This window comes from Apodemus sylvaticus, chromosome 1 (genome assembly GCF_947179515.1).
Source record: "Apodemus sylvaticus chromosome 1, mApoSyl1.1, whole genome shotgun sequence".
NCBI classification, from domain to species: domain Eukaryota; kingdom Metazoa; phylum Chordata; class Mammalia; order Rodentia; family Muridae; genus Apodemus; species Apodemus sylvaticus.
In genome coordinates this window covers 180,144,531-180,154,330 of record NC_067472.1, presented here as the reverse complement: position 1 = coordinate 180,154,330, position 9,800 = coordinate 180,144,531, and the positions used below count along the sequence as shown (strand labels likewise).

Here is a 9,800-nt window from a genome sequence, read left to right as displayed (position 1 = left end):
AGCCATCTTGAGTGTGTATCCTGGCTGAGCAAGTGGGCCCAAGCAGTCTGCTTCTGACGGTGTGAAGAGCAGGTGCTTCCCTTCCAGCCCAGGTAGATATGGTCGAAGTGCCATCTGGAATTCTGTGGTAGCAAAGCACGGCTGGACACACTGGCACAGAATGAGAGACGCTGAGACCTCAGGATCTGGGGTAACTGGCTAAGATTGGACTCTACTTTTTCCAAAGTAGCTGTGGAATATTCAAAATGGCCATCACACTGGCTTTTGGACCAGCACTCACAGTAGCTAGAGCAGCAACACATAGTCTGGCAGTGGCCAGTTAGGACATCAGGTCGCTTCAAACTGAAATATCTTTGCTTAGTTCTGAGAAAATGAATACCAGGCACATGCAGAATGAACTTAATGAAAACACTAATGAAGTTTATAAATAGGGTCTCCCTGTGTAATTTGGGCTGGCCTGGACTCTCTAAGTAGACCAGGCTGACCTCTAACTTACAAAGATTGCCCTGCCTGTGCCTCCTAAGAGCTGGAATCAAAGGTATGAGCCACCATAGCTGGGCATTGTTAACAGATTTTGACAGTGCTAACCACCAGCCCCAAGGAAAACTGAATCCACCACACACACAAACATACAGCATGTGTACACACACACACACACACACACACACACACACACACACACAAACACACAAACCTTTCTCAGGAGGGTTATAAGCTCAAGACTAATCCTGTCTCAAAAAAAGAAAGAATGAATGAGAGGAAGAAAGGAACCCAAAAACACAAAACATAAACCTCAAACAGGGGTTTAAGAGGTCAAGGTTAGACAAATGCGGCAGTGCTTGCCTTAACTTCAGAAGTCATGTGGTAGAGAGTCACAAAACCCTCTGTGAGTTCAAGGCCAATCTGGTCTACATAGTTCCAGGACACACTGGGCTGTGTACAGAGACCCTATCTCAACAAAACAACCAACAAAGATAGATCAAATTGAGATGCCTATAACAGCAGAAGAACTTGGGTTGAAGAGACTTGTTCAAGGGAAACCACGAAGCAAATGGAAGACAGGGGCAGGATAGAGACAGGGCAGGGGTCACATGGACAGTGGTCTGAAGTCTGCCTTGTCTAGACACAGACTGTGAGTACAGCTCTTAACTAAACATTGAGGTTCACAGAGAGATGGGGGGGACACAGGCCTTACTTCTCATGGTCTGATTAAGAGGCCATTTGACCCTCTCCCTAGTCATACTTTCCTTTGACCATCACATGACATGTGACCTTAAGATCACTAAGAACAGGACTAGCCTGAGCCAGGTATTTGACCAGGATCCTATTGTCTTGCCAAAATATACACCTTCCCAGGACACAAACACGGGGTCCCAGGAAGTTCTAAGATGTGTCCTGGAAGGGGTCTTGAGGGTCTCAGCATAGGCACCCCTGCCCACTGAGCAGACTAGGACAGGGATAAAAGAGCACCAAGATGGGAGGTAGCACCTGCCACCATTACCATGAAGCTCGCTGGTGCTCTGGTGCTCCTCGGGGATGTCCTGCTCCTGACTTCAGGAGGAGGTGGGTATTACTATGTGGGGCCAGGGATGCAGGCTCTCCAGGCTCTGACTCCCTCTATCCCCTGGGCTATGCTGATGCCTGACTTTCAAAGGAGGGTGACCTTACTTTTGTTTTCCAGATTGTGGCCTTTGCCAAGTTATAGAGACAAAAGTTGAACTATTTTTTCTCGGGACCTTAGAAGACTACCTTAAGCATGTGAAAGCATACACTAATAATACTGTCTTACTGGAAGAGGCTGAAAGAAAGAAGAACTGTGCCTATAGCAAGTTGACAGAGAAAGACAAGACACACATAGCCAATGTCATTGTGAGACTCTGTGTCTGGCTAGCGGCATGCCTTGTGGCCCTCCCCACCTCTGAAGCTTCTCTGTGAATACTGAAATGTGACACACCTGATTGAGGATGGCAGGAGGGTAGGACAGGAAGGGACTCTCAGGCTGCCTGAATGGGGCCGGGCTGCTCAGCTCAGACAAGCCACACTAGATCCCTGCTCAAGTGTGGCCTCCATCAGTCTTCCTGACACAGCCTCCCAAGTCTAGCTGCACAAGCTTGAGGCCTGGCACCCTTCCCCAGCCTGGGTCTTTTATCCTGACCTTTCAAGCCTACCACACCAGCCCCAAAACAGTTCTCTGTTTTTTTTGTTCTCAGTACCTCCAGGCCACTGTGTGGATGCCAGGCCTGGGGCATTCGAGGATAGAATTAAAGTGAACCTATGTTGTCCCTAGAACTGGTAGGATAAGTCATTGCCTCAGCTGCAGAACTCTGAGGGTTATAATTACCATGTGACAGGAGTCAGTTCCCTGTGAGGCCCCAGCATCCCACAGGCTCACATGGAGCCCTGTCAGCTCCTCCCCTTTCTGTCCCACAGGTACCTATGGTGTCCCACAAGATGGTTCTTCCCAACTGGCTGGATTGGAGGCTCTTAACAGAGCTAGTCTCAACAGATTGGGGACCAGGCTCCCTGGTCCTGGTAAGACACAAGAGCAATTGCAAACTGGCTGCCGGTCCTTCCAGGAGGTTTCTCAGTGCATGATCAGTGAGGCATGAGTTCTCCTTTACCTCTGAGGCCTCATTTGGCTTTCTCTTTGCAGGAAAGAATTAAAGCCAGCCACTTTTGTTGATGGGAACCTTTTTGCTCTCAAGGAGGACTCAAGGGAACCACTTGCCTGCTCACCTGCAGAGATGTAGCAAATCCGACCCCTTCCCCCACGGTGTCTTAAAACAGAAATTCAACAATAAAAGCCTTGCAATTCACAGGGGAGCCTGGAGTTTTAGATCACAGGTTGGCCTCACTTTTTAACCTCTGTTGAGGAGCGGTTCACCAGCTTAGAGTCAGAAAATAGCATGAGTCATGTGGCAACCTCAGTGTGTGAATGCTCTCCAGCCTAAAGTCACCCAGTCTATAGGATTTGTCCCTTCCTAGAGCAACACCCCAGAGACCTAATCATCCTGCTTCCTCATGACACCATCTCTAATGTTACCACACTGGGGACTAAATTTCCAGCACAGGAACAGGGTACAGAAGGAAACCAGATTCAAACCAAACAGCACAGGAGGAGGCCATCTTGCATAGACTGAGGCCTGATGTCTGTGAACCAGGCCTCCAACTCACCAGTGTCTAGCCACAGCTTGCTTCTGAAGGGGGGGCCTCCTGCCTCTCTGGGGCCTATGGGTGGTCTAAAGACTGTCAAGTTGATGTGACTTAACTCTCCTCACTACAGATGAGGAACCTGGAGGCTTGTCTACCATGCTTCTTTCTAGAGATTTAAAAAAAAAAATGAGTGTCTCCATCTGTTGCATAGCTTACAGTTCTGCATTGCTGTTCATCACAAAAGAAGTCAGGACTGAAACTCAAGCAGGTCAGGAAGCAGGAGCTGATGCAGAAGCCATGGAGGGATGTTCCTTGCTGGCTTACTTCAGCCTCCTCTCTTATAGAACCCAATATGCCAGCCAAGGGATGGATCCACCCACAAGGGGCCCTCCCACTTGATCACTAACTGAGAAAGTGCCTCACAGTTGGATCTCATGGAGGCACTTCCCCAACTGATACTCCTTTCTCTGTGATAACTCCAGCCTGTGTCAAGTTGACACACAAAACCAACCAGTACAATTAACCCTTGTCAACTTGACACAAACACATCACTACTAAGCCTCAACCCTTACTTTCTTTTTTTTTCTTTTTTTTTTTATTCGATATAATTTATTTACATTTCAAATGATTTCCCTTTTCTAGAAAAATATGGAACGCTTCACGAATTTGCATGTCATCCTTGCGCAGGGGCCATGCTAATCTTCTCTGTATCGTTCCAATTTTAGTATATGTGCTGCCAAAGGGAGCACAACCCTTACTTTCTTATTCATCCCCAAGATGTAAATTACTTTAAAAGTCCCACAGTCTTTACATATTAAAAGGTCAATCTCTTTAAAATGTTCAATATCTTTAAAATTCAAAGTCTTTTAAAAATTCAAAGTCTCTTAACTCTGGGCTCCACTAAAATACTTTCTTCCTTCAAGAGGGAAACATATCAGGGCACAGTCACAACCAAAAGCAAAACTCAAACTCCAATGGTTCAATGTCTGGGATCCAACTCATGATCTTCCAGGCTCCTCCAAGGGCTTGGGTCACTTCTCCAGCTCTGCCCTTTGTAGCACACAGCTTGTCTTCTAGGCTCCAGCTGCCTGTACTCCACTGCTGCTGCTGTTCTTGGTGGTCATCGCATGGTACTGGCATCTCCAAAACACTGCTATCTTCCACTGTAATTAGGCTTCACCAATAGCCTCTCATAGGCTCTCTTCACGGTGACAAGCCCCTGCTCCTAAGCATGACCCCATCAAGACCTGGGCCATCAACTGCAACTGAGGCTGCACCTTCACCAATGGCCTTCCGTGGTCTCTCACTGTGTGCCAAGAGCCTCAGCTGCTCTTTGTGACCCCTTCATGCCTTAAAAACCAGCAGCATCTGGGTGACTCTTACACAGTACCAAATCCAGCGACAGCACAAAATACAACTGTGGCTATCTCTGGAAGAGAGCCTCTATGCTCTCAGAAAACACTTCCCAGAAGATTTAACCTCAGTGATGCTGGTTTCTTCTTAATCACCACTAATTTCTTAGCTGAAGCTAACCACTATCAATAGTCCTAGTAACACAAAGGTTTGCTTAAGTGGTTCTGGTATCTTGTTAATCACAGCTGATTCTTCAACCCGAGCTAACCAAAACCACAGAATCTTCACAATCAAAACATGGCCCTGATAAGAGTCTTTAATCTTCCCTCTGAAATTTCACAGGTCAGGCCTCCATCTTCTGCAATGTTCTCAACATTATCTTCCAAGCTCCTACACAACATTACACCAAGTTCTTAACACCGAATGGATCATCTGACCCAAAGTTCCAAAGTCCTTCCACAGTCCTCCCCAAAACATGGTCAGGTTGTCACAGGGATAACCCCACTACAGGGGTACCAATTTGTCTTAGTCAGGGTTTCTATTCCTGCACAAGCATCATGACCAAGAAGCAAGTTGGGGAGGAAAGGGTTTATTCAGCTTACAATACTGCATTACTGTTCATCACAAAAGAAGTCACGACTGGAACTCAAGCAGGTCAGGAAGCAGGAACTGATGCAGAAGCCATGGAGGGATGTTCCTTGCTGGCTTGCTTCAGCCTGCTCTCTTATAGAACAAAAGAATGCCAGCCCAGGGATGGTACCACCCACAATGGGCCCTCCACCTTGATCACTACTTGAGAAAATGCCTCACAGTTGGATCTCATGGAGACACTTACCCAACTGAAACTCCTTTCTCTGTGATAACTCCAACCTGTGTCAAGTTGACACACAAAACCAGCCAGGACAGAGTGAGAGCGCTGGATTAGTGTTTCTCTCCACTGTGTGTCAAATACCTGAGAGAGGGAGCCTAGTAGGGGGATGGTTCATCTGGCCTCAGCCTCCGGAAGTGTCAGTGCAACATAGCAAGGGATGAAGGATGGCCTGGTGGGATGGCAGTTGGGGTGATGGTAGATCACAGAGCAGAAAGAACGTCATACTGGTACTTTCTGGTTCTCTCCCTTTCCCCTCCAGGCTCCTCCTCTGCAGGCTTTTGTCTCATACTATACAATGGGCCTTCTATGCCTCAGCTAATCCTCTTTGAAAAGTAACTTGCAGAGGCATTCAGAGCTGTGCCTCCTTCGAGGTGACTCTCAATCTAGTCAATTTGACCAGTGAAGTCAAGCCATTAGGCTTGGAGGAGGTGAGGGGGATCTTCCAAGGGTCTAAAACTTCCACTATGCAGATTAAAACATCTCTAAAGGTCTGGAGCGTTGAACCATGCCTTCCTGGATGCTGCCATGCTTCTGCCTTGACCACAATGGACTGAACCTCTGAACCTGTAAGCCCGCCCCAATTAAATATCTTTTATAAAACTTGCATTGGTCATGGCATCTGTTCACAACACTAAAACCCTGACTAAGACAACATCTAATGCCTGATTTTTTAAATCTTCAACACATGAATTTAAACTATTTTAATTCTTTCTAATTAAGACTTTCTTTTACTATATACCAAAACCACCTCCAATGACACACATAGCCATATGGAATTTTATTGTTGGTAAATTTTATATTTTTCATAATAATTTTGTAAATGGTATAAAAAGTAAAGTGTTGGTTTCCCCCAGGATAAAGTCATGTGAGTGACCCCATTTCAAGGGATGGTTTCTTCCCCAATAATACTTGCTTGAGATCTTGGCCTAGGCTACCAGGAACCTGTCACTAAGGAATGAAAGAAAACAAAACAGATAAATTGCCATGAGAACTATGGCTCAATATCTTTGCTCTAGCCAAGAGTTCCACGATCATTTCCAGAAGACTTCCTTCCTTTAAAGTCTAATGCCTCAGTCTGTGGAACTCTTCACACAGATTCTACTGGAGTTGGTGTGCCACTGCCCAACTATTTTGATGCTTAAGGCTTATTGTAAATATAAAGGGCATGAGTGTGTCTGTCATCTAACAACTCAATGATCTAGGAAGTGTCAAAGCATGGGATTTTTGCTATTTTTTACTACACATGAATCCATTCATTGTGTGGAAATGCTTTAGCCAACTATCCTCCCTTAATCTGCATTAGAGAGTTTATACTGGGGAAAGGCCTTACAAAGGCAGTGGGTTCCGGAAATCCCTTAGCTTTATATTAACCCCTGCTCAGCATTAGAGTGCACATAGTAGAGAGAAACCTCACAGGTACAATGACTGTAAAATGCTCCTCCCACCCCTTCCAAGGCTAACCTCTTTTTTGTTTGTTTGTTTGTTGTTGTTCTATTTTGCCTGTTTTATTAATTAGTTCACCCTGCTCACTGCCCCATCTCACAATCCTTCCTCTCATTCCTCATCTCCTTATGGTTTGAGTGGGTGGGCCCCTCTTGGGTTACCTTCCCCTCCAGTACATCATCCCTGCAAGGCAATGTGCATTTTCTCCCACTGAGGCCAGACAGGGCAGCCCAGCTAGAAGAACATATCCCACAGACAGGCAGCAGCTTTTGGAATAGCCACCACTCCAGTTGTTCCAGACATACATAAAGACCAAGCTGCACATCTGCTATATATGTGCAAAGAGGCCTAGGTCCAGATTGATGACTTAGTCTCTGAGAGACCCACAGGTCCAGGTTAGTTGACTCTGTTGGTCTTACTGTAGAGTTCTTATCACCTTTGGGGCCAGCGTTCCTTCCCCTTATTATGTAGGTGTACCCAAGCAGCGGTCACTGTTTTGCAGTGGGTGACTGCATCTGTCTGTGTCAGATGCTGTTTGGAGCTTCTCAGAGGACAGCCATACTAGACTCGTGTCTGAGAGCATAACAGAGTATCATTAATAGTGTCGGGGATTGGTGCTTGCCCATGGGATGGGTCTCAAGTTTGACAGGTTATTGGTTGGCATTCCCACAGTCTTTACTCCATCTCTGCACCCCACCAACTTCTCTGGGATCTTACTACTGTGAACAGACACCATAACCAAGGCAGCTCTTATAAGGACAGAATTTAATTGGGACTGGCTTACAGGTTCAGAGGTTCAGACCATTATCATCAAAGCAGGAACATGACAACATTCAGACAGACATGCTACAGGAAGAGGTCTACATCTTCATCTAAAGGCTGCTAGCACAGTACTGGCTTCCAGGCAACTAGGTTAAGTGTCTTAAAGTCCATGCCCACAGTGATACACCTACTCCAACAAAACCACACCTATTCCAACAGGACCACACTTCTAATTGTGCCACTCCCTGGGCCACGCACATACAAACCATCACAAAAAGCCAGCCTCTTTATGTACCAAAGAACTCACAATGAAGGAGACCTTAAGCAACTGGCTCTCCCTCCTTTGATATAAGAAGATTTACTTTGGAGTAAGACCTTGACATTCATGAAGTGTGCGACTTCTTCAGACAGTTTAATGACTGACAGCAGAAATGACTGCCAAAGTGGCCATTCTGATACAACCATCACTCACAAGTTGATTGCGTCTAGACATGAATGTGGAGACCTGAGCTATGGGTGACATGTATGTGAGAGGCGTCAGTAGCCCCAAAGCTCTTGTAATCTACACAAATCCCTTTCCAGAGTCCTATCACTATTGGTTCTTGTGACTGAAGCAGGCTCAGTTCTGGAAGCTGGTGTGTATCATGTCGCACAGTGTTCCAAGCTTAACATGTATGACTTCGTGTATAATCCTTCAAGGGTATCATGTGTAGAACAAGCCCATTGCAGTCTGCAATAATTACATCCATACACCAGGTTTGATCAGTAAAAATGGAGGGTAGCAAACCGAAGAAGGCTCTTAGAACTGTGAGCGATGAGGGCCTTCTCTGGTTTTTTTCTTATAAGCAAATATTCAAATGTTTCTGGCTACACAGGCCAGAAAATGGAGAAAGAAAAAAGATACGATAGTCACTTGACATGAAACTCAAAGCCAGTCTTTACTGTTCATGATATTTTGCTTCAGTCAAAGACGACATCTCTTCCAAAGACTGTGGGACCAGTGGGCATTTGATTTTCCAATAGATAGAGGAAATCAGATTTTTGTGACGGTGTACTGGCTAGTTCTGTGTGTCAACATGACACAGGCAGCAGTTATCACAGAAAAAGGAGCTTCAGTTTTGGAAGTGCCTCCATGAGATCCAGCTGTGGGGCATTTTCTCAATTAGTGATCAAGTGGTGAGGGCCCCTTGTGGGTAGGTAGTTTCACCTTTGGGCTGGTGCTCTTTGGTTCTATAAGAGAGCAGGCTGAACAAGCCAGGGGAACCAAGCCAGTAAGAAGCATCCCTCTGTGAACTCTGCATCAGCTCCTGCTTCCTGACCTGCTTGAGTTCCAGTCCTGACTTCCTTTGGTGATGAACTGAAACGTGGAAGTGTAAGGTCAATAAACCCTTTCCTCCCAACTTGCTTCTTGGTCATGATGTTTGTGCAGGAATAGAAACCCTGACTAAGACATACGGTTAAAAAATAATTTTTGTACTGAACCATTTCTTTTATTAAAGCTCAGTTGAAGCAGAATTGATGTGCCCTCTGCTGTGCATAAATTATAAAATGTGAGAGGTTTGTTGTTGTGGATGGTGGTGGTTGTGGTTTTGTATTGTGAGGCAAGATTTCTATATGTAGCACTGGCTGTCCAGGATGTCTTGCTGTTGACCACGATGGCCTCCAACTCAGAGATATTTCTACTTCTGCCTCCCAAGTGCTGCAATTAAAGTCCTGTGCCAACACTGCCTGGCATGGTAGGTATTATTTAATGTATAAACTCAAGAAATCACTGTAGTCATGATAATGAACACCTACCTTCACTGGTCCTAATGTGCCCTCCTTTACAGTCACAACTTTCCTAACTGCCCATCCTGGTGTTCATTGATTTGTTTTCCCCTTTGAGAAGTTCTTGTAAATAAAATAAGTGTCTTTCATTCCTGTATAACCATGAAGATTTTCCATTAAAATGCAAATGTGTTCTAAGGCAGTTCCTCCCATGTCATTAGTCCAAAGACGTTTAGCAGCCTTCTGGTTGGGACCATTGCAAATAAAGCTGCTCTGAGCATTTGCCTGTCCCTCTCTTCCCTGTATCAACATCCAGACATCAAGGCCTGCATGTCTCATTTCTACATGTTAGACTTTACCTTCTAGACATGATGGCACAGGTCAACAATGAAAGATTATAGTATGAACATATTGCAAGAGAAGGCACACATGTCATGCCACACAGACCTAT

The 9,800-nt window shown here is 45.5% G+C and overlaps 1 non-coding gene across 1 annotated transcript; it reads right to left on the bottom strand.

Annotated features, from left to right (window-relative positions):
• Nucleotides 1–3,795: 3,795 nt before the first annotated feature.
• LOC127676358 (U6 spliceosomal RNA) lies at nucleotides 3,796–3,902 on the bottom strand. The gene has a single exon (XR_007975840.1). It is a non-coding gene; the product is annotated as a U6 spliceosomal RNA (small nuclear RNA).
• Nucleotides 3,903–9,800: the final 5,898 nt, after the last annotated feature.